Here is a 26,213-nt window from a genome sequence, read left to right as displayed (position 1 = left end):
ATGCAGATGGAATTAAGATTGCTAATCAACTGACTCTTAGATGGAGAACATCCTGGATTACCTGGGTCAGCCCAATGTAATTGACAAGTATCCTTAAAAGTGGAGGAGAGGGGCAGAAGAGAAAGAACCTGAAAGATAGCAGTGTGAGAAAGATTAAACTGGCCATTGCTAACTTTGGATGATGGAAGGTGCCAGAGTCAAGGAATGTGAATAGACAGCCTGTAGAAGTCAGACAGTTTGGCACAGCTTTCAGCACATCTTCTCACTTTCTTTACGGAGTTCTTTTTCTTATTGCTATTTGTTTTATTATTTATATCAACATTTAAATTTAAATAATTTAATAAGATTAAAAGAATATGCTAATATATATATTCCCTTCTAAACCATGAGCTCCTTCAGAGTTGAAACTATGCTTGTACATATGCATGCTTTTATACAGGGTAAAAAAAAGATGTAAAATAAATATTTGTAAATATGGAAATTATAAAGTATAAATTACTCATCCTGGCATTTAAGACCTTCCACAAAGTAGCTTTAAACTCCCTTTCTAACATTTATTCTCCCACCTTCACTTTAGCCAAGGACTGACTACCTGCCCAAAATTCTGCCTAGTTATAATCTCTCCATCGGCAACATCAAATCTATGCCATACCCCCAAATCTATATCTATCCTTCAAGGCGCATTTTAATTATCACTTCCTCCATAAAATCCTTTCTTGATTCTCTTCTCACTCCATAAAATTTCTCCCACCTGCAAAATCCTTAGTAATATTTTTAAAATGTTTTGTATTTTATGTGAATGTTTTGTTGAAGTACAACATACTCGTAGAAACAGAAAAATTCAAGGATCAATGAATTTTGACCAAGTGAATGCACCTATTTAACCAGAACCTAGAAAAAGAAATAAAATAGTTCTATCACCCCCAAATCTCCTCATGTCTCTACCTAATCTTTACCCTCCCTAAAGGTAACCACCATCCTGACTTCTACCACCATAGATTAGTTGTGCCTGTTTTAAGACTTTATATCAACAGAATAATACAATACAAATGCTAATCGACTTACTATGGGATTACATCCTAATAAAACCATCTAAGCTGAAAATATTGTGAGTTGAAAGTGCATTTCATCTAACTTACCAAACATCATAGCTTAGCCTAGCCTACCTTAAACATGCTCAGAACGCTTACATTAGTCTACAATTGGGCAAAATCATCTAATACAGAGCCTATTTTATAATAAAGTGCTGAATATCTCACGCAATTTTCTGAGTACTGTACTTAAAGTGAAAAAGAGAATGGCTGTATGGGTGCTTGAAATATGGTCTCTACTGAATGCATATTGCTTTTTCACCATTGTAAAGTAAAAAAATGTAAGCTGAACCATTATAAATCAAGGACTGTGTGTATGTATTCTTTTTTGTCTGGGATTTTTATTTTTATTTTTTTTGGCTCAACATTAAACTTCTGAGATTCATCCATGTTGTTCCTTGAATTTGTAGTTTGTTACTTTTTATTGTTGTACAGTATACCATTTTATGAATAAACCACAATTTATCCATTGTATTGCTGATGGACATTTGGATTGTTTTTGCCTTAGTGACTGTAAAACCCTTCTTTATGATAACTATCCCAACCTATCTTACACTATAGTTATTTAGATACATGTCGAGGAATGGACTGTGTAGTAGTCCTAAGACACGCATATAGTGCTGAGCACATACTAGGTGCTTAATAAAATATTGTTGAATTGAGTACAGTATTGCATGTTGTGATGTTAACAATTAAAAATAGGTTAGCAGATGCTGGTGAGGATGCAGAGAAAGCGGAATCCTCCTACACTGTTGGTGGGACTACAAATTGGTGCAGCCATTATGGAAGACAGTTCCTCAAACAGGTTCCTCAAACAACTAACGATAGAACTGCCATATGATCCAGCAATCCTAATGCTGGGTAAATACCCAAAGGAATGGAAATTATCATGTCAAAAGGATACCTGTACCCCCAAGTTTATCACAGCTCTATTTATAATAGCAAAGGGTTGGAACCAACCTAAATGTCCATTGTCGGATGACTGGATAAGGAAAATATGATATATATACACAGTGGAATACTACTCTGCCATAAAAAGGAATGAAATACTGCCATTTGCAGTAACATGGATGAACTTACAGAAAATCATATTAAGTGAAATAAGCCTGGCACAGAAAGAGAAATACCACATGTCCTCACTTGTAAGTGGGAGCTAAAAAAATAAAGAAATAATATAGAAAGAAAGAACAACCCCAATACTACACTGAACTTTCAAAAGAAGAGAACAGAACTGAGGTTACCAAAGGTGGGAAAGGGGGAGGGGGAGAAGGATAAGGGAGGAATTGGTAAAGGGCCAAGAATATCGATTATATTGTATAATGTTGAATGTACTAATTATTTGACCTGATTTGAGCATCACATATTGCACACAGGTAATGATATTCAACTCTATACCCTACAGATATGTACAATAAACTATGTTACAAAAAAAGTCCAGTAACTTAAGTAAAAAGTCGTGACAATGCCTCCCAAAATATAAAAAACAAAAAAATAAAAATAAAAATAGGTTAGCATCTCATATTTCCAAAGAGCTTTCACATACATTATTTCACATGAAATGATAGGAGGTAACACCAATGAAGTGGTTAAGAGTCTTTGGGGTTAGGAGACCTTGAGTTTCACTACCTGCAATCAGCTCTATGACTGAACAAATTAGGGTCTATGAACCTCAATTTTCTCATGGCTAAAATGGGGTGATGATACTCATCTCACAGGATTATTATGCAATGATAAAATGAGATAACTTACTATCTAATATAGTCATGTCAAAGTGAACAAATATGTAAGCTATTGAATATATATGAAACTCTGAGGTGAAATTATTACAGATAATAATATCTGTAAGGAATAACACTGTATCAAGTAACAGGCAAATAACATAGGAAAGGACTGGGTTTAAAATGCAAGTTCAAGCCATGTGGTACTCTAAAGCAGGAGTCACTAAGGGCCAAAAAATAACATTGCCTTATGACAGGAAACCATTCTGTCAGGGAGACACAATTTTACATGTTAAACATAATGCAAAAACAAACAAATTTTAAAAACTTCATAGCTTTAAATTATATTTTGCTTGACATTAATATAGGACAATAAAATTCTTTTGGCTGTTTGCATTACATCTTTTTAATTTTTATTTTATTATTTTTTTCTAACTGTATCCAGCTTTATTAAAGATACTTTTCATAAACAGCCATGACATTTCAGGCAGGACATAGTCAGACAATCATTAACAGTATAGAACAACTTTTAAACTCCTTTCTTCAATGGACTACCAAAATCAGAAAGCCACTATAAAACCCAACAAAGTCTTTATTTGATGCTCTGAAGAGGGAAATTTTAGAGTGAGGGTTCACATTTCACATTTAGAATGTTGTTTAACAACTTTTCACAAGCCAACCCTGACTTTCAGGAAATGAAATGAAAATGGCAGAATTAATCTGAAGTTCCACAATGTAGAAAAGGAACTGCTGTACTTTTGAGGGATGCCTTCTCAGTGGCATCACTGGAAAGTCCAGAATGCTTGACATAATAGTAACCAATTTCTGAGCGTCAGGTCCCAACAGGTATCTGAGCTTAGGGGAGTTAGGTCTATGCTGAAAGCAGAGAGGGAGAAGAGGACATAAAAACAAATTTTAGTTTCTCCACACCAAAAGGCATTTGTACCAAGGTGGCTAATTGTGTCTATGTCAGGGGATCTCTCCTCCTGGAAGCCAAGAGGAAGTCTCTCAAAACTATAAGGGAAAGGTATTTTCCCCACATCAATCCAGCTTTGGAGACATTCTACTAGTAACATATGCCTCTCCCCCCCCCCCAAAATAATGAAATGTTCTGTATGCTAACAACATAGCTTTAAAGAAGTAAAGCAAAATTCTGCATTTTTATAAAACTTGATAAAAAACAGTATTTCAAACTGTACAGTCACGAGAAGTACACAGTAATCAAAACTACACACACTTCACTTAGCATCTCCAGCACCTTTAGCTTTCTGTGCCTATTCTGTTTTGGCATCTCTACTTTCTGCAGGGTTATTACCATCCTTGCCAGTGTCAGCTTTTCCCTTTTTAACCCTTTGGGTACCTTCTCTCCCTTCTTTGCAGGGGCCTTTTTAGGCTTCGGCTCTGGCTTTGGAGGAGTGAGTTTAGCAGACAACCTTTCAGATCTTCTCTGTGGTTCATCCTTCACCTTGGCTTTATCTCCTTTAGCATCCCCTTCAGACTTCCTCTTGGGCATGGTGGAGACAGCAGGGGACACAGGTGCTGGACATGAGGATACAGTAGCATGCGGGCCTCCATTGGTCCAGGGGTCGTTCTTGCCTTTTCTTCTTCACAGACATCTTTTTTAGATGCAATTCTTAACAAGCAGCATATATTATTTTTCCCAGTCTAACAAATTTTGCTTTTAACTGGAACATTCAGCTTCTTTACATTTCATGAAATTTCCCTTAAAGTTGGTTTTAAATATATAATCTTATTGTAATCTTAATGTGCTTTCTACTTGTCCCACTAGTTCTATGTTACATTTTTTTTATATCACCTGTTCATGCTATCTTTTGAATTGATTCTTTTATTATCATCAAATTTCCCCCTATTTAATTTTAAATGTTATACATTCATTTTCTGTTCTTTTAATGGTTATTCCATAAATTACGAGATACAACTTTGGCTAATCAAAAATCTAATATTAATACTCCTGGACAATGAGAGGACCTTTTTCAAATGTATATTTTCTATCTATCTAATGTAATTATATAATTGATAAAATATTCAAAAGTAGAAATTGAAACATTCCTCACAACTGCCTTTAACAATGTGAACCCTTTAGGAGTAGGAAAACCACTCATTAGGAAATTATTTATTTAAACTTTCTCAGTTACTAAGGTTATAAAGAAAGGTTGGTGGCAGAACAAAAATTAGAACACAGAACTTTTGATTACCATTCAGTAAATAATCGTGAACCTGTGCATTAACTATTTTGCCAGCCTCTTCCCCAACTTCAAACATGTTACTATATCTATTGTTTGTTTTTTCTTTTTCTGGTGGCTGGCTAGTACAAGGAGCCACTATATCTATCACGTTGACCCCAGAGGTGACAGTTTAGTTCAATTTTTATCTCTTTCCACTCACTGTTATTTACTCTGAAATCTTTGTATTTTTATTTTTAGTGACTGATATAATTTACTTTTTAAGTCGTAAGTAATTTAATATCTTTGTCTTGAACCATGCACAATTTCTTTGTGCACTAAATCAGACTGCGAAAACTTTATTGTTTCCTTATATCTTTTAAGTTGAATGAAACCTATCTCAGAAGATACTACCATGGCCTTACATTTGTTGCTCGTTATATCTCTTGCCCCTGATTCTTCTTTACTACACCTCTGAAAGTCATTCTCACTGATATGTACAAAGCCACTAACTACCTCACTGGCTTCACTAATAATCTAGTCATCTTTTAATGAGATTTGCCTCTTTTAACACCTAGAAAACAGACTAATCATGTAGTATTTACGGTCTTTAGAGAATATCTATTAAATTATTGAATATCTATCTATGGCACAACCTATTTTTGAGATCATTTCCTAAGGGGAAAAAATTATATGCAAGAAAACACTTAAAGTGTCAGCAGGAATGTGCTTTCTTCAAAAAAGTCCACTCTCTTTTCTCATGGCATGATACATTCCTTTCACTAAGCTCTTTGGTACTACCTAAGAACATGAGCACACAGAGAAAATTAAATTCTTATTTGAACTCAAGAAGTAAACATTTCCCAAAATGACAGTATTCCCCTCCTTTACACTTGAGTCGTAAACATTTCTCTACATGCTGGTGCCCTTCTATTTAGTTAGAAATTTAGTCAGCAGTATTTTGTTTATTTGTTCAGGATCGTGTATGTTTTTTCACTACATCTATAGTACACTTCATCACCTGAACACCTGCAGAACGAAGCTTGTCTTGCCAGCAAAAAATTTTTGAAATTATGCAATCTGCAATTCAGTCCATGGCAAGCATTTGGGTAGAATTTCTTCTATACATTTCAACATCAGCTAAAGAACTGTCTTCATAGAAATATTGCCAAAAGAAAAGTTAGTGAAGCAAGTTTAATCAAGTGAACTTGATTATCATCTTAGCTAAGGATTTTTCAGATATTTATATTAAATAAGTAACAATCATTGTCTATCAAATTAACCATAACATTACTCTAAAATTACATGAATGAAAGGAGAATGAGTATGATTATGTGACCTATAATGAATAAAAATACATTTTTCATTCATTAAAAATTTATATATATATATATATATATATATATAAATTTTTAATGAATGAAAAAAATATATATATATATATATGGTGTAAAGAAAATGTAAAAGACTATGGAAACGGCTATTGAAAAAGACAGCCATGACAACTGAAATCAAAAACATTCTTAAAGGAAAACAACATTTTAATCAGTTATATTTTACATGGAAATTTAAAAAATAGAATACAAGCAGATTTTTTTTGTAATGTACTCATTAATATATAATTAGCAAAACATAACAATTGTAAAAAGCATAAAGATAAAGCTTTACAACCAATGCTATATAAGAAATATTTTTTACTGAAAGAGTTCACAATTAAAAAGAGTACCGAAAGTATTCAAATAAGAAAATACTAATTTATAAGTCCCTGTGAAATGGTTTGTGAAATAGTTTTATTCAGGCGTATAAGCCCAAGCACATAAATTTCCTATTCATTTATTATAAAAATCAACAAGAAATAATCAAAGTTATCTGAATCAAAGTCAACTTTTTAAAAAGACCAAATCACATTTTAAAAAAAGAAAAAAGACCAAGCAAGATTTACCAAACACTCTAAAAGCTTTTTTCAGTACTTTAAGTTGACATATAGGTATTAAATAAGTAAACTAAAGTTTTTAAGAGATGAAAATATGAATAGTTTTTAACCAAAGAAGAGGGCTTGCTAAACCTGACTTTATTTCATTTGTTAATCAACATATGCAGTAATTAAAAAAATATTCTTTCCATGAATATAGCAATCATTTGGGAGTTGTCCCTAAGCATGCGAAAATCATAAGTAAAAAGAATTCCTGTTTCCTTTTGGATGCTTCAGACAACAGCAACACGGCCTAGGGCACACTGCTGCGGATTTTAACTGTTGTATTGAACTACTCAAAATGCTTTTGATCCATTTTATCTTGCAAGTTAGCAAAGAAATGTTGCAATAAGAAACACCAACAAAGATCTGAAAAAGTTAAGCTCTGGATTACCATATTGTGTTCTCCTGCCATTCAATGCTTCATACAAAGGCAGTGGTGTTCAAAGTAAGAAAAAAGTGAGGAAAGAGAAAAAGAGAAACTGGTCTCAGAAAGTGCAAAGCACAGTGTAAATAATATTCTTCTACAACTCTTCTTTTTCACGGATTGAATGTTAAAAGAGTTGCAGCAATTAGGCTTTTGTTAATTACCAGCTGTTGAAACAGATGTGTTGACTATCCTTATTAGCCAACAGCTGGGTGAGAAGAACAATTGATGCTCCTTAAAACCAACAGCCAGCTGCTCTGCAGTAATTATCTCCAATTAATAATACAGGTGATAAAGGCAAAAAGCTCCTATCCTTCTCTTTCAATAACTTTAGCTATTTCAATAACTATGGCTTTATCATTACTCAGTAATAGAGAATACACTTTTTACAACAAGTAATGTTGATATATTAGAGTTGCATTAACTCTCTGGTAGTTTCCATTATGCAATTTCTGGAGAAGGAATCAGATGTACTAAAAGTAGAAGCAGACATTCTGTAGGCTTTTATTTATCATATTTCAAATGTCACTGCCAACTTACTTCTCTAGTACTAACAATAATAGCTAAGCACTTAAGTTCTTTGAAAAAGAGAAGCATAACTAAAATCTGTTTTTTGATTTCCAGGTGTTTTCACTGATCATGTTTTATATTCAGTTCACTGAAGCAATATATTTCCTTTTGGTATGCCTAAATATCAGTGGCTTGTTCCCTAGCTTATATTTCTTAGGTGACTGGTAGAAGTAATTTTACCAAACCCAAAAAGAATTTATTTCATACCAGTAAACATTTCATATATACAAAGAGATCAGCAAAACAAACAAGCCAGAAGGAAAACAAAAAAGAAAAGCATTTTATTTATAGACACCATTTTATGCTATATAATATTCAAGTTTCTAATTATGATGCTGTTAAAAAGAAATATCACAATGGCTTACACTAATAAAATAAAAATAGTTAAATGTTTTAAAATTACTTTTGCTGTTTCCTATTTTTAAATGTTCATATTAAAATTTCATTTCACTTACAAGAAATCTAAAACAAAGATTTAAACAAGCCAGGCAAACCATCTCTGTCCTACAAAAGAGGAGTCTACAAGAATTTACAACCATATCTATTCACTAATTAGAGAACACTTAAGACACTGCCTTTCTGAAAACAAGGATTAGGGCTGGATGAATACATCCCTTTCACAAACCTTCCTCATGTCTTTGTTGGGTCATCACAAGCAGCTTGTTCTTCCAGCATTAAATAGAAAAGCCTATTGATTATCAGTTCTGAATGTCTCAGGACAATTAATAGAGACAGAATAACACGTAAATAAATCATGTCACCAAAAGAGGTTGTAATAAAAAAGTAATAAACAATAACAAACTTTATAAAGCAATATCATTTAGGTTGCCACTTGGGTATTATGTATGGGTGATATAAAAAAATATTAGCTAGAAAACTCTCACCACATCCTATGTAATTATGGCTCCTAAAACAAGATTTCAACATTTATATGATTACAAAACAAGAGAGAGAAGCACATTACCAAAGAAAAAAAAGAAAAGAAAAGACTTTCCATCTCTCTGAAACCAACCTCCCATGAAAATTTGTAATCTTTAAGATTCTGTAATTTACAGGCAATCCTCTGGTATACGGAAGCTAACAAAATGTGTAAACATAGAAACTGTTAGGTTTTATATTTGAAAATCTCTATTAGGCCATAGAATTATTGTTATTTCTCAATTCTAAGAAAAGACCTAATTTCTCAGAACAGCAGCAGTGAGAACAAATACCTTCCATCCTCACATTGGGCAGCCTTCCCTTAGCTCCCCAATAGACAGGCATATTTGGAAAGTACACAAGCAGTATAGAAGCCAATCATACTTTCTCTTCTCTGTGGAAAGGAACAGGTTGTGGACACACCTAAGAAGCCCACCATATCTTATTAACCATGCAGGGCAGCCATGGCTAGTACTGACACAAGAGGGCTGCCTAGGTGACCTAAACAGGGAAGGCAGAAGTGAGAACTATTTTGAAGCCACAGTTCCTAAACTCATTGCTGTTTAAAAATTAGTCAGGAAATGTATATCCTCTCTCCTCTGCAAAAAAACTAATGCCAATATACAGTGAACATCTGATTGCTGTACAAAGTTCCTCTGAATGCTGCCTTTTTTGAAATTTAAAACTACCTAGGCCTAACTCGAAACAGGACTCAAGTATTCAGAGCCGCTTTCAACAGGCGGTACCAGACACATCTCATATTCACATCAATTTAAATGCATTTCAATTTAAGAATTTCACTGGATGGCTTAATTACCTGGGATAAACACCTTCATTTTCCATCCATAACATATGTTTCCACAGCTCACCATGCCTTTCCCATCTTGCTCACTGGCAAACTCATAAACATCCTCACAGTTAAGTCTTTCACATCTTCTTCCTGTGCTTCATTTCACCTTGTATACATATCTATTATAGTATCTATATTTATCTGCATTTGGGGGTACATTTATATCCTCAATACATGGCAAATTTATTTTCCTTTTCATATTCTCAGCAAATAGTATATAAGCTTTCAAACATTTTCAATGACTAAATATAAATAAATACTTAAATATCAGGAGGATATGTTTGTCTAATAATTGTTCAAAAAGTAAATTTTTATAAATCATAAATGTGATATGTAATCACATCACATAAAGATATGATTTATTTAATCTAGGATAACCAGCATGCATATTTCTATGAACTGGAAAATCTTTTCTCCTAACTGAAATAATCAGCTTGGCTTTATTGAATCTCATATTCAAGACACTAAATTCAAGTTTTACATAATCTCAAAAATACATTACCCATATGCCTATTAATAACAAAGATAAGATTTTTTTAACCTTCTCCATTCACACCTCTGACTCCTACAGTTTATTTCAAATAATGTAAAACTGTGTAGTTCCATATTATATTTTGGATTTTTCTTATTGTATTTAACTTATATTTTGAGAATCCTTTCTTAACACACATCACAATTAAAATGTTCTATCACTGCTTTAGTTTATCTATAAATTTTAAAATAAAATCTTCTACTGATTCTTACACAATGTCCTTTGAAGATTTTGGCTACACTTCTTCAAGTAATTCTCCCAGAAAGGATAAATAGATACTTTCTTAGCCTTACTTGTTAAAAAAAACAAAAGGCTTTGCTTTGCCCTCCTGTATAAATGATATATTGGCTAGATATGGGATCACGAAATTGGGGTCTTTTCCTCTAAGATTTATAAACATAGTTGCATTGTCCTGTTTTCTAGTATTGCATGTGAGAAATGTGATGCCATTGTGATGCTCTTTTGTCTGTAAATAACCAGTTTTATATAATTTTATAACTTTATAAGGGTATAACACTTTCTCTTCACCATTATATTACCTCGATTATGTCTACACATTTAACGTATGAATATAAATTTACATAAGAAAATATGTAATTTAAAAAATTTATTCTGGTCAGTCATTGCTATGGACTTTCATTTTGATAACTAAAGTTTTTCTCCAGTTCAGGTGAGTTTTCTTCCATCATTTCTTTAAGTATGGTTTCTTTTACATCTACTCCTTTTCTCTTACGCTTACTCCTATTTTCTAAATATTAGGTTTTCTTTTTCTCTTAGCATTTCACTCTATTTCCTTGAATTTTTGCTTAGTGTTCCTTCCTTTACTGTTCAAATCTGTAATTAGGTTTTTGAAACTGATCATGATCATTTTGTTATTTAAATCGCCTATTATAATTTTTAAATGATTTTTTTTTACACACAAGTAGCTTTGTTTATTTTGCTTTCTAAGTTATATACGCTATTTGAAAAAGTTCATAAAATGTGGAATATATAAAGATCACTTGTATTTCTTCCACCCAAAGACACTGAACACCTCACCAACATGAATGCTGTTTAAGAGGAAAGAAGAATCTACAATGGGACCATGGTGCACACCTCACTGGAAGTGGGCACCTTCCCATGTCAGTAAGTTTTATATATATATTTTAATACTCAGGATTGCTTTGGCTATTTGGGGTCTTTTGTTATTCCATATGGATGTTAGGACTGCCTTTTCTATTTCTGTGAAGAATGCCATTGCTATTTTGATGGGGATTGCACTGAATCTGTAGATTGCTTTGGGTAGTATGGACATTTTCACAATTAAAGATGAAGGCATAATACTACCTAATCACAAATTACATTACAAAGCTATCATAAACTAAACTGCATGGTACTGGCATAAATACAGACACTTGGATCAATGGAACAGAATAGAAAACTCAGGAATCAACCTACATACTTACAGCCAACTGATCTATGATATAGACAACAAGAACATACATTGGGGAAAAGACTGCCTTTCAATAAGTGGTGCTGGGAAAATTGGACATCCATATGCAAGAGAATAAAACTGGACCTATACCTCTCACCATATACCAAAATCAACTCAAAATGGATTAAAGACTTAAATATAAGACCTGAAACCATAAAATTACTTACATAAAACCATAGGGGAAACACTCCAGGAAGTAGGAGTGGGCAAAGACTATAAATAAGACCCCAAAAGCACAACCAACAAAAGAAAAAATAAACAGATGGGATTATAGCAAACTAAAAAGCTTCTGCACAGCAAAGGAAACAATCAACAGAGGGAAAAGACAACCCACAGAATGGTAGAAAATATTTGCAAACTATACATCTGACAAGGGATTAATATCCAGAATATACAAAGAACTCAAACAAGTGTACAGTAAAAAAAACCAAATAATCCAACCAAAAAATGGGCAAAGGAGATGAAGAGACATTTTTTAAAAGAAGACATACAAATGGCCAACAAGTACATGAAAAAATACTCAGCATCACTAGTCATCAGAGAAATGCAAATCAAAACCACACTGAAATATCTCACCCCATTTAGACTGGCCATTATTAAAAAAACTGAGAATAACAAATGCTGGTGAGGATGCGGGGAAAGGGGAACTCTTTTACACTGTTAGTGGGACTGTAAATTAGTACATCCATTATGGAAAACAGTATGGAGGTTCCTCAATCAACTACAGACAGAACTACCATATGATCCAGCAATCTCACTACTAGGTGTAACTCCAAAAGAACTGAAATCATGTCAAAAGGATACCTGCATTCCCATGTTCACTGCAGCTCTATTTACAATAGCCAAAGTATGGAACCAACCTAAGTATTCATCAATGGATGACTGGATAAGGAAAATATATTATAGATACACAATGGAATACTACTCAGCCATAAAAAAGAATGAAATTCTGCCATTTGCAGCAACATGGATGAGTCCGGAGAAAATTATGCTAAGTGAAATAAGCCAGACAAGGAAAGAGAAATAATGCATGTTCTCACTCATAGCTGGGAGGTAGGAAGCGAGGGAGCAAAGGAAGGAGGAAGGAAAGGAGGGGGGAAGGAAGGAAGGAAGGAAAGAAAGAGAAGACCACAACCATATATTGAACTTACAGGAGAGAACAAACCTAAGGATACTAGAGATGATGGGGAAAGGGAGGGAGGGGGTTTGGGGAGTGATAAGTTGGGTAAAGGGCATGAAGAAAAATCATGATTTGTAATAATGAATATGCTAATAGCAAATACTAAAAATTTAAAATATATATAGTTTAATAGCTCTTGAGGAATTGCTATTTTTCTCTTCCTTGAGAAATCCAGGGGAGGAAGCAAAGTGGAGAGATCAAAGCCACTTCTCTTCCATGATCCCACAGTCTGCAGAGTTTTAGTCTTCAAAGTGACATAGCGATGAGCTTCTGTTTACATGTGTATTGTGCTCGCTTGGTTACCTTCTCAGATAAACTCCTAGAAGGATTTTCTGGCTCAAAAGGATACAAATCTTTGAAGCGATGTGGGTGCCTGGCTCACTGTAAGGCTGCATTGGTGTGGAATTGTGACAGTTGTGCAAAGCAATCTTACTGAAGTTTGTTATAATATTGCTCAAAGACAAACTTGTAGAAATGCCCACTTTGTCCCAGAAAGCATTTGCTTACAGCAGGCCAGGTGAGATCACTGTGAGTGCTCTTTAGCAGGTTACTTGGTCTTCTGCTATGTCTCTGTCCCTGCTGGCCTATTTGTTCCTGGCTTCTCTGGCCAGCACTAGTCCCCTTGTCCTGCTCTGGTCTCTTCTCCAGTGTGGGACAGAGGTGCTGAGATGACTTGATGTCATGGCCTAAGCAAGCCCATGCCCTCCCCTGAGCCTCCCAGTGCCCTGTAAGGCTCAGCACCTCTAGGCCCTCTGTCCTCAGTGCTTGCACAGCTCTGGCCTCCTGCCCCTCTCACAGCACCAGTCACACTGGCCACCGCTTTCCTTTGAACCTAGACCTCCAGTCTGCCATGGCCCTCCCTGTGTGCTCCCTGCAGGAGGGAGGTGGGGGTGGTGTGCTGGACTCTGCTTCTCTGCTGGGGCTGGTACTTCTCTGCTTGTTTTCCAAGGATGGAGATCACACTTATCCAGCCCTCTTAGGATTAAAGGAATAAGAGTTTTTTTATCTTGGTGGTTTGTAGCATTCATGGACTGCTTGAGAGAAGTATTGCTTCACTGTAACTAACTGAACATTTAAAATATTCAGAAATTTCAGGCAGGAAATTTTCTATTCAAGTAATAAAGCAGAAATAACAATGAAGAAGTTCACAACTTTGTTTCCTTGGAAATGATGAAGTCTCTCATGGTGCTTATTTTGAATTCCTCTGCTGGTATACACCCAAATAAGTTTCTTATTATCTCATGCAGGTTATTTCCTTTTCCATTCTTATTAACAAATCTGTACTTAAACTTAATGCTGAGTTTAATTGTGAGTCAAAGAGTTGAATTGGAGGGATTAGGAAATACAATATTCTGGGTTAATGCAGTTTTGGACCTGGTCCTGCTCATCCTCCACATTTCCCCTTTGGCTTATCCTGGGTGTTTCCCCAGCCTCAGCTGTTGGTGGTGGCCATTCTGCTCCCATGTGAGCCTTGGGACAGATCAGTTCTGCACCTGAGGTTGGCCAGTAGCAGACTCTGCATTGCTGCTGAGGATTCACCTGGAAGTGCCCTCCTCCCTCCTACCAGGGACCAGCACTCTCTGCCCAGACACTCAGTGTAGCTTCCACCTCATAAGCAGTTATCTTAAATTTACTTTAGAACGGACAACATATTCATGTCATTTTAAAATGCTGACGTTTGAAAAGGTGCACAGTGAAGTCTCCCCTCAGCCCCGTTCCATTCTCCTCCCCTGCCCAAGCAGCTGAGCACTACTGTTAGTTTCTTGCGCTCATTCCAGAGAATTCTTTTGATCAAACAGATCTGTTTGTTGAGTGTGCAGTCCTCACTCCCTCGAAAGATGCTGTTCTGGGAGGTGGGCACTTGGGTGTCAGAGGGAGCTTCTCAGCCCCAATGCCAAGAACACAATCTCACAGAGAAGATGCTGCGCACACAGTGCTGAGTTGGTCCTCTCAGCAGAGCCGCGGGCCACCATGACACTCAGAAACTAACATGCTTCCTGATCAGAAATTAGATCCTCCACATGTCTTCTGTACCACCCAACCTGTGTGCTCTTCTGCCCTCCTCCCACCCTGTCCTCAGGCACGACCTTCAGGGGCTCATTTGATCCTCCACTGTCTTCACTAGCAGATTCCTTTTGCAGAAATCAGGAGTTTTGAAGCTGATTTTAGGCAGTGTCCTAGCTCATCTGAGCTGCTCACTTTGGATTATTTGCTAGTATTTCATTAGATGGAAGTGCCCAGTGAACTCTTGCTGGTTGTCAACACTGGAATGTCCTTTGATTGAGCCCTCATTCATGTGTCCTTCCTGAGTAGCACTCAGCAAATGCTTGGGGTACACAGTGAGCAGGACCCTGGCCCTTCTCGGCACACACTCTGGGAGTCCAGGAGTAGTCAGCAACATATCAAAGGCTGGAGAGGCATCTCTTGAGTCAGAGTTTTCTAAACTTAATGTCCATAACTTTCAGAAAAGAAAAAACAGAAATGGTTGTGAATCAGTTGTGATGCATTCATCTTCAAGTAACAGAGAACTTGTAGTATCTGAAAGCATAAAGACTGTTTTGAGTCTCTTTACTCAGAAGCCCATATGTAGGTCATCCAAAGGTTGGTTCAAAGGTGCAATACTATCATCAAAGATCTAGTTTCTTTTCTTTTCTCCTTTTATGGTTCTATCCCCACCTGTTGGTTTTAACTTAGGCTTGTCACATTTGGTTGATAGATGGTGGAGTCAGCTTGTGGTATTACGAGATAACTTGGCTTCTGTTTCTTCTCTTTCATCATGAAGGAAAAAAGTCTTGGACAGATGCACTATAGCAGAATTTTCCTTATGTCTCTTGGCCCAAACTGGTCAGGTGACTACTGGTAACTTCAAAAGAGGTTCCAACTCATAATTCAGCTGCAGGAATAAGATGATTGTACCAAACTATTCTCATATATTCATGTACAAGATCTGTATGCTCAAAACTGAAAAATTCTGATTAAAGAAATCAAGGAAGACCTAAACATAGACACATACTGTATTCATATATTGGAAGACTTGATAGAGTAAATATGTCAATTCGCCTATTAAAATCCCAGCAGGATATTTTGTAGATGTAGACAGGCTGATTTTAAAATGTGTGAAAGGCAAAGAAAGTGGAATAGCAAAAACAATCTTGAAAAGAAGAACAAAACTGGAGCAATTGCACTATCCAATTTTAAGACTTACTATAAAGTTACAGTAATCAAGACAGTATGGTATTGGTGCAGGGATAAGCACATAGATCAATAGGACAGATTAAACTGTCCCAAAACAAACCCACACAAATATGGCCAATTGTTTTTTGCTAAAAGTGCAAAAGCAATTCAATGAAGAAAGTATACTCTTTTAAACAAACTGGACATCCATATGCAAAAAAAGAAAACTTCAACTTAACCCACATGTGTTACACACAAAGTAACTCAAAATGGATCATAGATATAAACATAAAATGTAAAACTATAAAATTTTTAGAAGAAAATATAAGAATATATTCATGACCTAGGAGTAGGCAAAGAGTTCTTAAACATGATGCTAAAAACGGTCTATAAAAGAAAATGGTAATTAACTCAAATTCATCAAAATTAAAAACATTTGCCCTGCCAAAGCCACGGTTTAAAAAATAATAGATAAAGATCCCATAGATCAGTGTGGCTACATGTGAGAATCATCTGAGGAACTTCTAAATCACAGAGTCTCAGGTTCTATCACAGACCTATTTGATCAGACCCACAGAGGGAAGGCTTTATAATCTGTATTTTAAAATAACCCTACAGCTGATTTTGCTACACACCTGATCCACAGATTACCATTTGGAAACTGCAATCATAACAAACAAGAGAATATAGTTTTGAGAGCAGGAGCAGATGGAATAGCCCTGAATGAGGAGTAGGGATAGCATTTCCTCTGAGACTGGAAGAAAAAAATGAAAGTGAGAGGTTGAGAATTCATACTTATTTCTCTTTGAAGTAAGTTTATCTTCTCAGAGAGAGATACCAGGGTGAGAGACCCAAAAGAACAGTGGAAGTTAGCAATGGCTGTCACAGACAACATGCTGAAAGAATTGCTAAAGGGCACTCTGGACAAAAATGAGGTAGAAGCCAAATCCACAGTCACACCAGTTGGCTCAACTGTGTGATTCTTTTCTATAGCAGCTTAATTTAATCGCATATACCTTGAAGTCACCCAAATAACATAATGGTAATAAATTTGTGATAGGAGTATAATTCAGAACACATTAGAACATCCCCTATGCCACAATTTCCCAAACCGAGTTACAGGAAAATATTAACAGGACATGTGAACTTGTATTAAGGGAACAAAGAGTCTCTTGGTTGTATAAATGTCCCTTATACATGTTATCTGTGCATCTCTAAAAGAGAGATTTAAAATACAGCATCTGCACAAATAACATTAGACTATTAAATATTTTGAGACATCCCACAGAAGAAAAGAAACTTGTTTAATTTTGTTTACTATGTATGTATGCAAACTTATTTTTGAGAGAAGACTGTTTCTCAATATATCTATTAATATTCTCTCACAATGGTATTCCCGGTTTTGGAGATTGCAAAAAAAATACCTATTCATCACATAATCTTTGATCTACTTGATGCAAGATATTCAAGTAAAAAAATTCCAAGATTACAAAGGTTTGCAAATATTCACCAGGGAATAAGTAGGTAGAAAAACATCTAAATTAACTAAAGTTATACATTTATGTAAATTTTTAATGTATATCTAATAATAATGTTGGACTAAGCACTAAGACATCCTGGATACCTAAAAAAAATCATTTTTTTGTGTGTGAATTCATGGCACAAAATGAACATCCAACTCTTTATTACAAAGAATTACAAAGTCTAATTATTACTGCAGATTTTGGCATAAAGCAGGTCTATCTTAATTCACTTCCAATGAATTTTATTATTGGATTGTCACAGACAATAAGCAGTTAAAGGAAAGAAGTGAAGAAAACAAAACAGTAAATTTTTCTTTCTGGCAATGCATTCTTGGGGGAAATAAAGGTGGTTGAGGTCAGTAATCTGCATCCCTAATTTACTGGAGGAATGGAGGTGAATCCTTACTACGGTGAGGACTGCAGAAGTAGGGAAAAACCTTTGACATGTTCTGAGATGATCTGGCATAAGCTTACCATGAGCAGAGTGAAGGATATGGAACCTTATACATTAAAGAGGGGACGAAAAATAGCCCCTGTTATTGTCTCTATTTTCTAACTTTTCATTCACTCATTCATTCAATAAACTGGTGTTTGCTTCCTTCAAACTATGAAAAGTTAAGGTGGAAACACCTCTCAAACTGGTTACGTGCATGAATACATACACGATATTTTACCTATATTTCATAGATTTATCCTTCCTTGACTCATGTTTTTCTTCAACTATCACTCTACTTCTCTAATTACCTATGCAGCAAAATTCCTTGAAATCTGTGTATATTATTTCAATTCCCTCATTACACATTTTTTTTTCACCTTACTCTCCAAAGTTTTCATATCCATTGCTCCGCTAATACCGCTTCTACTGAGGTTACCCATAAACCTCCACATAGTCAAATCTAATGACAAATATTTTGTCTTCATTTCCCTAGATGACTATACAGCAATTAAATAAACCTCTTTTTCCTTCTGACTTGAAACCTTCCTTGGTTTCTGAGATACTCCATTCTCCTGCATTTCTTCCTATCTTTCCTTTGCCAGTTCCTCTTCTCTCCTTGACTTCAATATGTTGGTATTGAATAACACAGGGTTCTACCATGTTCCTCTTCTCTATCTACAGCCTAATCTAGTCCCACATCCCATATAAATAAATAAATATATATATATATATATATATATATATATGTGGATGATTCAAAAATTTTAAGTTCCCTGCCTTGGCCTCTTCTCTGACAACTGCAAACTTGTGTATCTAACTGCCACCATGATATTTTCACTTAGATATCTAATGTTAAAACTAACATAGCCCAAAGAAGTTTGAGTTCTACTCCATTCCTTTGCATTTTCGCTAGGTTATAGTACCACAATTTGCCAAACCTAAAGCCAAAACACTCATTCTTGATTCTTCTGTTTCCCTTAAGCTACCCTCCAAAACTCCTCAATGAACACTACCTCCATCACTAAAATATCCACACACACAATGCAAACACAATACGTCAAGTACTTTCTGCTGCTGATAAGAAATCTTAAACCCATCTATTTCTCACCTTCCTTACCTCTAGCACCCTATTTAAGCCACTATCACCTCTTGCATAAAATGTTACAACAGTTTCCCAATGGTTCTCCCTGCTTCCATTCTTATCCCTCTACAAACTGCATTCCAGAGTGATCTTCTTAAGTCTTAAATAATGTCACTCATTTGCTACTAACCAATATTGATTTACACTTATCATAATCCAAACTCTTTATCTTGCAAAGGAAACTATGAAAATAAAACAAGACCCCAGCTTACCTTTTAGGCCATAATTTTACGTATCTGTTACCACCTCATTCACTATGTTCCAGTAATATCAAATTTCTATTTGCCTAACATATTATAAATATTCATGCCTTAGTGTATACTATATCTATCCCCCTCCCTGGAATGCTCTTCCCATAGGTCCTTGTCTGCCAGGCTCATTATCGTCATTCAGCTGTTCTTATTCTAGCTTCTAGAAGTGGAACCTTAGAATATTAACTTTTGGCCTTTTTGCTTTTAACTACATTTTAACTACATCCCTTTTCCTCTATAGACTGCATTAGTTGCATTCTACAAGTGTCTTATGTCAAATGTAAATTATCATTTAGTTCAAAATATTCTCTAATTTCCATTGTAATTTTTTCACTAATCCATGGGTTATTTAGAAGTGTACTGTTTATTTTCCAAGCAGCTGGGAATTTCTACCTTAATTCTGCTGTTGTCAGAGAACATATTCTAAACTATTTCAGTTTTTCGAGGTTTGTTGAGACTTGCTTTATGGTCCAATATGTGGTTTATTTTAGTAAAATACCATTTGCACTTGAAAAGAATGCTGAGTGTAAGGTTTAATACACGTCAATTAGATCAAGTTTGTTAACTGTATTGCTCAAATCTTCTATATCCTTCCTGGTTTTGACTTTTCTGTTCTATCCATTAGTGAGAAAGATGTGTTAAAATCTACAACGATTGTAAATTTGTATATTTCTCTAGTCAGTTCCAACAATTTTCACCTCATATACTTAGAAGATACTACTGGTGCATACAAATTTAGTACTGTATGTCTTCCTGGTGTTTGTGTTTATCGTTATTACATGTCCTTTTTTATTTCTAATAATGCTTCTTGACTTAAAAAATCTACTTTGTTTGATAAGAGTATAAACAGTTCAGTTTTCATTTAACATTTGTGTACTGCATTTTTTTCCACCTTGTGTCTTTTTTATTTTTATTTTTTTCAGAGCTTTAACGATGTTGTTTTACTCTCTTCTGGCTTCTATTATTTCTATAGAGAATTCAGCAGTCAGTATTACTGTTGTTCTTTGAACAATCTTTTTTCCTTAGTCTGCTTTTAAGATTTTTCTCCTTATCTCTGAAATTCATTACTTTAATTATGTTGTGTCCAGGTGTCATTTTCTTTCACTGATCCTTCTTTGAGTTCTTAGAACTTCACAAATTTGTAGTTTCCAACTTCTATCAGTTTTGGAAATCTCTTGTATATTATCTTTTCAACTACTGCTTCTGTCCCATTGTCTTCCTTCAGAGACTAGAATTACCTGTATATTGGACTTTTTGTGTCCCACTGTCACTCCTGCAATATTCCTTTCCTAACCCTCCAAAATTCCTTTTTAGCTCTGTTGCAATTAAAAAGTTCACTGTTGACTTGTTGCCTAGTTTACTAATCCTGTCTTCTGCTGCCAAACCAGTCTAATAAATTTGTAATCACAGAGACAGTGTTTGTCAGTAGAATTTCCTTTTGATTCTTTTACAGACATTTCAATTTTGTGCTAAAATGCTTGATATTTTCATCTATTTTCTCCTTCATTTCCTGTACCTTTTGAATATTTTAAGCATAGATATTATAAAGTCCTTGTCATCTAATTCCAATATTTGAATCAATTTTATCAGTTTTGAGTCAGTATATATAATGTGCATTTCTCTTCATTTTGATCCTGTGGTCTTTTCTTTTTGTATGTCTAGTAATTTTCAATTGACGATCTCCATTGTATGTAAAATGAAGGTAAAGATTTCAGCTATTATTTCCTGTAGAGGCTTTAGCTTTGCCTCTGCCAGGCTGATGGAGTGGGGGCTGATTGTTTTAATTTGATTAGTTTATACTGATACAGTATAGTTGCCAGTTTATAGCCTCCAGTTCTCATAAAATGTCTGTAAAGTCCATAATGCTTTTCAGAGACATTATATTTATATTTTTAATATCCCAACCTGTGCATCCACAGATATCCTGAAAGTGCTACTGGATGTTTTCTTGATGCATCTTCCCCTCAACATCAACCAAAAATCTGCTGGTTTTTCTGTACCTGGCAGTGGATCTTGAGTACAAAGCTAAAATTTTCAGATTTCTGCCTGCAGATAACCAATAAATGCCTACAGGATAAAAGTGGCTACAGTAATCAGCTCTCCTTTCAATGTCTCCACTTCCACTGTCTTAGCCCCTTTTCTCATTGCCCTGACAGCTCTCTGCTACATTAAAAAATAATAATAATAAAATAAAATATTTCCTTAGTTATTCTAGAAAGGAGTGCTGGAGTGTTGCAAACTATTCTATCCCATCCAGAAGCAGAGCTAAAGGCTTTTATTTTAACAAGATAGACTTTTGTTGTCAATAAAAGGCCAAAGCTCCAGACCAAAAACCAAGGCTCAGAAGATGGAACATAGAATATGTACTACAAAAATTGAAAGTTGACAACAACAACAACAAAAAAGACTCAGATTCCCAGACTATCAAGGTATCTAAACTCCATATAAACCATATGATTAGGCATAGTATGTATGTATACAAATATATACACACAAGTATTAAATTTGTAATTACTTTCTAAGAAGTGAAAAAGTGAGGAATAGAAACTAAATTCTGTTTTACTACACACCAGCATATATTTTTTAGGTATATAAAGAAGAGATATTATTACAGTGAAAATCTGTTTGGGGTTTGTTTTTGCCATCCATCATTCTTTCTTAGTTTTTGTGGTAAAATAATATTTCAAATTTCTTTTAGAAAGCATCTTTCCCCCACTCACAACCTGACTTTAGGGGCAGACCTAGATTGTCCTAAGGCAGTCAGTGTATTTCATTCCATTAGCCACAGCAATTATTTTAGAGATAAGTGAAGAGCACATGACCGCTAGCAGTCCAATCAAGTTAAGAAGACACAATTCCAGTTTTTTTTTGTTTTTTTTATTTTTAATAAATAACTTGTTATTTCCTTCTAGACTTCAACTGGGAAGCACAAAGGTTGAAACTTCTCCCTCATGCAGCCAGTAAATTAAGACAATACATAGAGGAAAGCAAACAAAACCCAGAAATAGAACAAAACCTTTTGGGTCTTAAGCAAGACTCTCCTGAAGTTAAAAGAAGAATGAACTACTGTGATACAATACGGATGAATCTCAAAATCATCATGCTGAAAGAAGCCAGACACTAAAGAGTACATATTTTACGATTCCATTTATATAGCATTCTAGAAAATGCAAATGAATATATAGTGACAAAAAGTGGTTGCCTGGGGCTGAGTTGGAGGCACAGATAGATAGGAAAGCAGCACAAACAATCTTTTGGTGGGGTGATAGAAATGCTCTGTATCTTTATTACAGTGGACACATATCTGTCAAAATGCACTGAGTTGTACATCTTAAATGGATCTAATTTATTGTATGCAAATTATACCTCAATAAAGTTGACTGAACCAAAAATAAAACAAACAGAAAGTAATCTCTAGAAGAAAGTCTTATCTTTGGCCTTTCCAGTTATGTGAATAAGTTTCATTTTTGCTTAAGCAATTTCTGGTGTGGTTTTCTGACCCTTAAAACAAGCAATATTTATGTAATTGATACAACTATATAATTGATATGTAATTGATTACAATTATAATAATATGATACAATTACATTCAGTTTACAAAATTAACTGTGAAAAGTGTATTAATACATTTGCTTGCCAAAGTTGGTCAATAATGATTGAAACAAAAAGGCTTACAGGCACTTAATGACTCAGTTTTCTTTCAAACAAAATATGTAATTCCCCAACAATGTTGATTAACTCAAGTTTTATTTTTAGTCCTTTCTAAGAGTCCAACAATGTTTTTGAAGCTATTGTATTGTTCAGAAATTGTCACATAATGTTTTTCCTAATTACTGATTTAGTATTTTTTCTGTTCATAATTACCTCTAATTGGACAAGAAATAATACACCAGTATAACTCTCTAAGTAACATTTTTAAACATTTCCATAGTTTTAAGTCACATCTTTGGCTTTCTTTCCTCTTGGTTCAATTATCTTAATTTCTTTCTCAAGCTCTTTTTTTTTTTTAAAGGAGTATCTTTGGGCCTTCCAACAAGAAGACATAACAATCATAAATATATATACACCCAACACTAAGGCACCCAGATACACAAGGTGGACTCTATTAGACTTAAAGAAAGAGATCCACCCCAATACGATATCAGTGGGGGACCAGAACACCCCCCATCTCATCATTGGACAGATAATCCAGGCAACAAATCAACAGAGAAACACAGGATTTAAACTACACTGTAGACCATTTGGACTTGCAGATATCTACAGAACATTTCATCCAACAACTACAGAATATACACTCTTCTCATTAGCACATGGAACTTTTTTCAACATAGACCATATGTTAAGTCACAAATCAAATCTCAATAACTATAAAAAAATTGGAATCATTTCATCTATCTATTCAGACCACAATGGATTAAAACCAGAAATTAATAACAAGCAAAACTGAGGACTCAATACAAATACATGGAAATTACACAACAGGCTCCTGAATGACCTATAGGTCCAAGAAGAAATTAAACAAGAAATCAAAAAATTTCTAGAACACAATGAAAATAAACACACATTATATCATAACCTGTGGGATACTGCAAAAACAGTACTAAGAGGGAAGTTTATAGTAATAAATGCTTATATTAAAAAATAAAAAGATTTCAAGTAAACAACCTAATTCTCCATCTAAAAGAACTAGAAAAACAAGAACAATCCAATCCCAAATTTAGTAGATGGAAAAAAATATTTAAGATTACAGCAGAACTAAATAATAGAGACCCAAAAAACAATACAAAAGATTAATGAAACAAAAAGTTGGTTTTTGAGAAGATAAAGAAAATAGACAAATCACTGGCTAGATTAACAAAAAAAAAGAAGAGAGACAACCCAAATAACAACATCAGAAGTGAAAAGGAGAAATTACAACTGATTCCACAGAAATACAAAAAAAAAAAAAAATTACATTATAAGCACCAACAAATTTGAGAACCTGGAGGAAATAAATTTCTGGATACATACAAACTACCAAGATTGAACCAAACAGACACAGAAAACCTGAACAGAACAATAACAACAAATAAGACTGAAGCAGTAATTACTAATCTCCCAACAAAGAAAGACCAGGACTTGATGGCTTTTCTGCTAAATACTACCAAACCTTTAAACAGTAATTAATACCAGTTCTCTTCAAACTATTCCAAAAAATTGAAACAGAGGCCACTCTCCTAAACTCATTCTATGAGGCAAACATCATATTGATACTAAAACCAGACAATGTTACAACAAAAGTGAAAACTACAGACCAGTATCTCTGATGTTGATGCAAAAATCCTCAATAAAATACTAGCAATCAGAATACAGCAACCTATCAAAAAATTATACACCATGATAAAGTGGGATTCATCCCAGAAATGCAAGGATGGTTCAACATACACAAGTCAATAATCGTGATATATCACATCAACAAAATCAAAGACAAAAACCATATGATTATTTCAATAGATGCAGAAAAAGCATTTGATAAAATTCAACATCCCTTCATGATAAAGACTCTCAACAAATTAGGTATAGAAGGAAAGTATCTCAATACAATAAAAGCCATCTACAACAAGCCCACTGCCAATATAATCCTGAATGCAGAAAAACTTAAAACTTTTCCCTTAAGAACAGGAAAAAGACAAGTACACCCACTATCACCACTTCTATTTAACACAGTACTGGAGGTACTACCCACAGCAATTGGGCAAGAGAAAGAAATAAAATTCATCCAGACTGGAAAAAATGAAGTCAAACTGTCTCTGTTTGTAGAAGACATGATCCTATATAGAGAGAATCCTAAAGACTGTGAACAAAAAACTCTTAGGGCTGATTAACAATTTCCATAACGTGGCAGGATACAAAATCAACACCCAAGTCAGTTGCACTTATATTTGCCAATAATGAGCTAATAGAAGGAGAAATCAAGAAAGTAAGCCCATTTATAATGGTCTCCAAAAAAATAAAACAATGGAATCAATTTAAGCAAGGAGGTGAAAGATCTCTACAATGAGAACTACAAACCACTACTGAAAGAAACTAAAGAAGACACAACAAAACAGAAAGACATTCATGCTCTTAGGTTGGAAGAATTAACATTGTGAAAATGTCTATACTACCCAAAGCGATCTATAGAGTCAATGCAATCCCCACCAAAATATCAATGACATTCTTCACAAAAATACAAAAAACAATCCTAACATTCATATGGAACAACAAAATACCATGAATAGCTAAAGCAATCCTGAGGGAAAAAAAGTAAAGTTGGAGGCATAACATTACCTGACTTCAAATTATATTACAGAGCTATAGTCACCAAACCAGTATGGTACTGGCATAAAAACAGACACTTGGACCAGTAGAAAAGAATAGAGAACCCAGAAATCAACCCACAGATTTACAGCCAATTGATATTTGACAAGGGCAACAGAAACATACATTGGAGAAAAAATTGTCTCTTCAATAAGTACTGCTTGGAAAATTGGATATCCATATGCAGAAGAATGAAACCTGACCTGCACATCTCTCCATATATCAAAATCAACTCAAAATAAATTAAAGACTTAAGTATAAGACCTGAAACTGTAAAACTATTAAGGAAAAATATAGGGGAAACATTTCAGGAACTAGGACTGGCACAGACTGTATGAACAAGAATGCAAAAGCACAAGCAACAAAAGAAAAAATAAACAAATGAGATTCTATCAAATTAAAAAGCTTCTGCACAGCAAAGGGAACAATCAACA

At 34.6% G+C, this 26,213-nt stretch overlaps 1 protein-coding gene and 1 pseudogene across 1 annotated transcript in view; both read right to left on the bottom strand.

Annotated features, from left to right (window-relative positions):
• MIPOL1 (mirror-image polydactyly 1) overlaps nt 1-26,213 on the bottom strand; it is a 296,888-nt gene that overhangs the window by 114,220 nt on the left and 156,455 nt on the right. The window lies entirely within an intron of this gene.
• On the bottom strand, nt 4,048-4,322 carry LOC134373833 (non-histone chromosomal protein HMG-17-like; annotated as a pseudogene).

Source organism: Cynocephalus volans, chromosome 3, assembly GCF_027409185.1.
Source record: "Cynocephalus volans isolate mCynVol1 chromosome 3, mCynVol1.pri, whole genome shotgun sequence".
Taxonomy (NCBI): Eukaryota; Metazoa; Chordata; class Mammalia; order Dermoptera; family Cynocephalidae; genus Cynocephalus; species Cynocephalus volans.
This window is presented reverse-complemented; position numbering and strand designations above follow the sequence as displayed.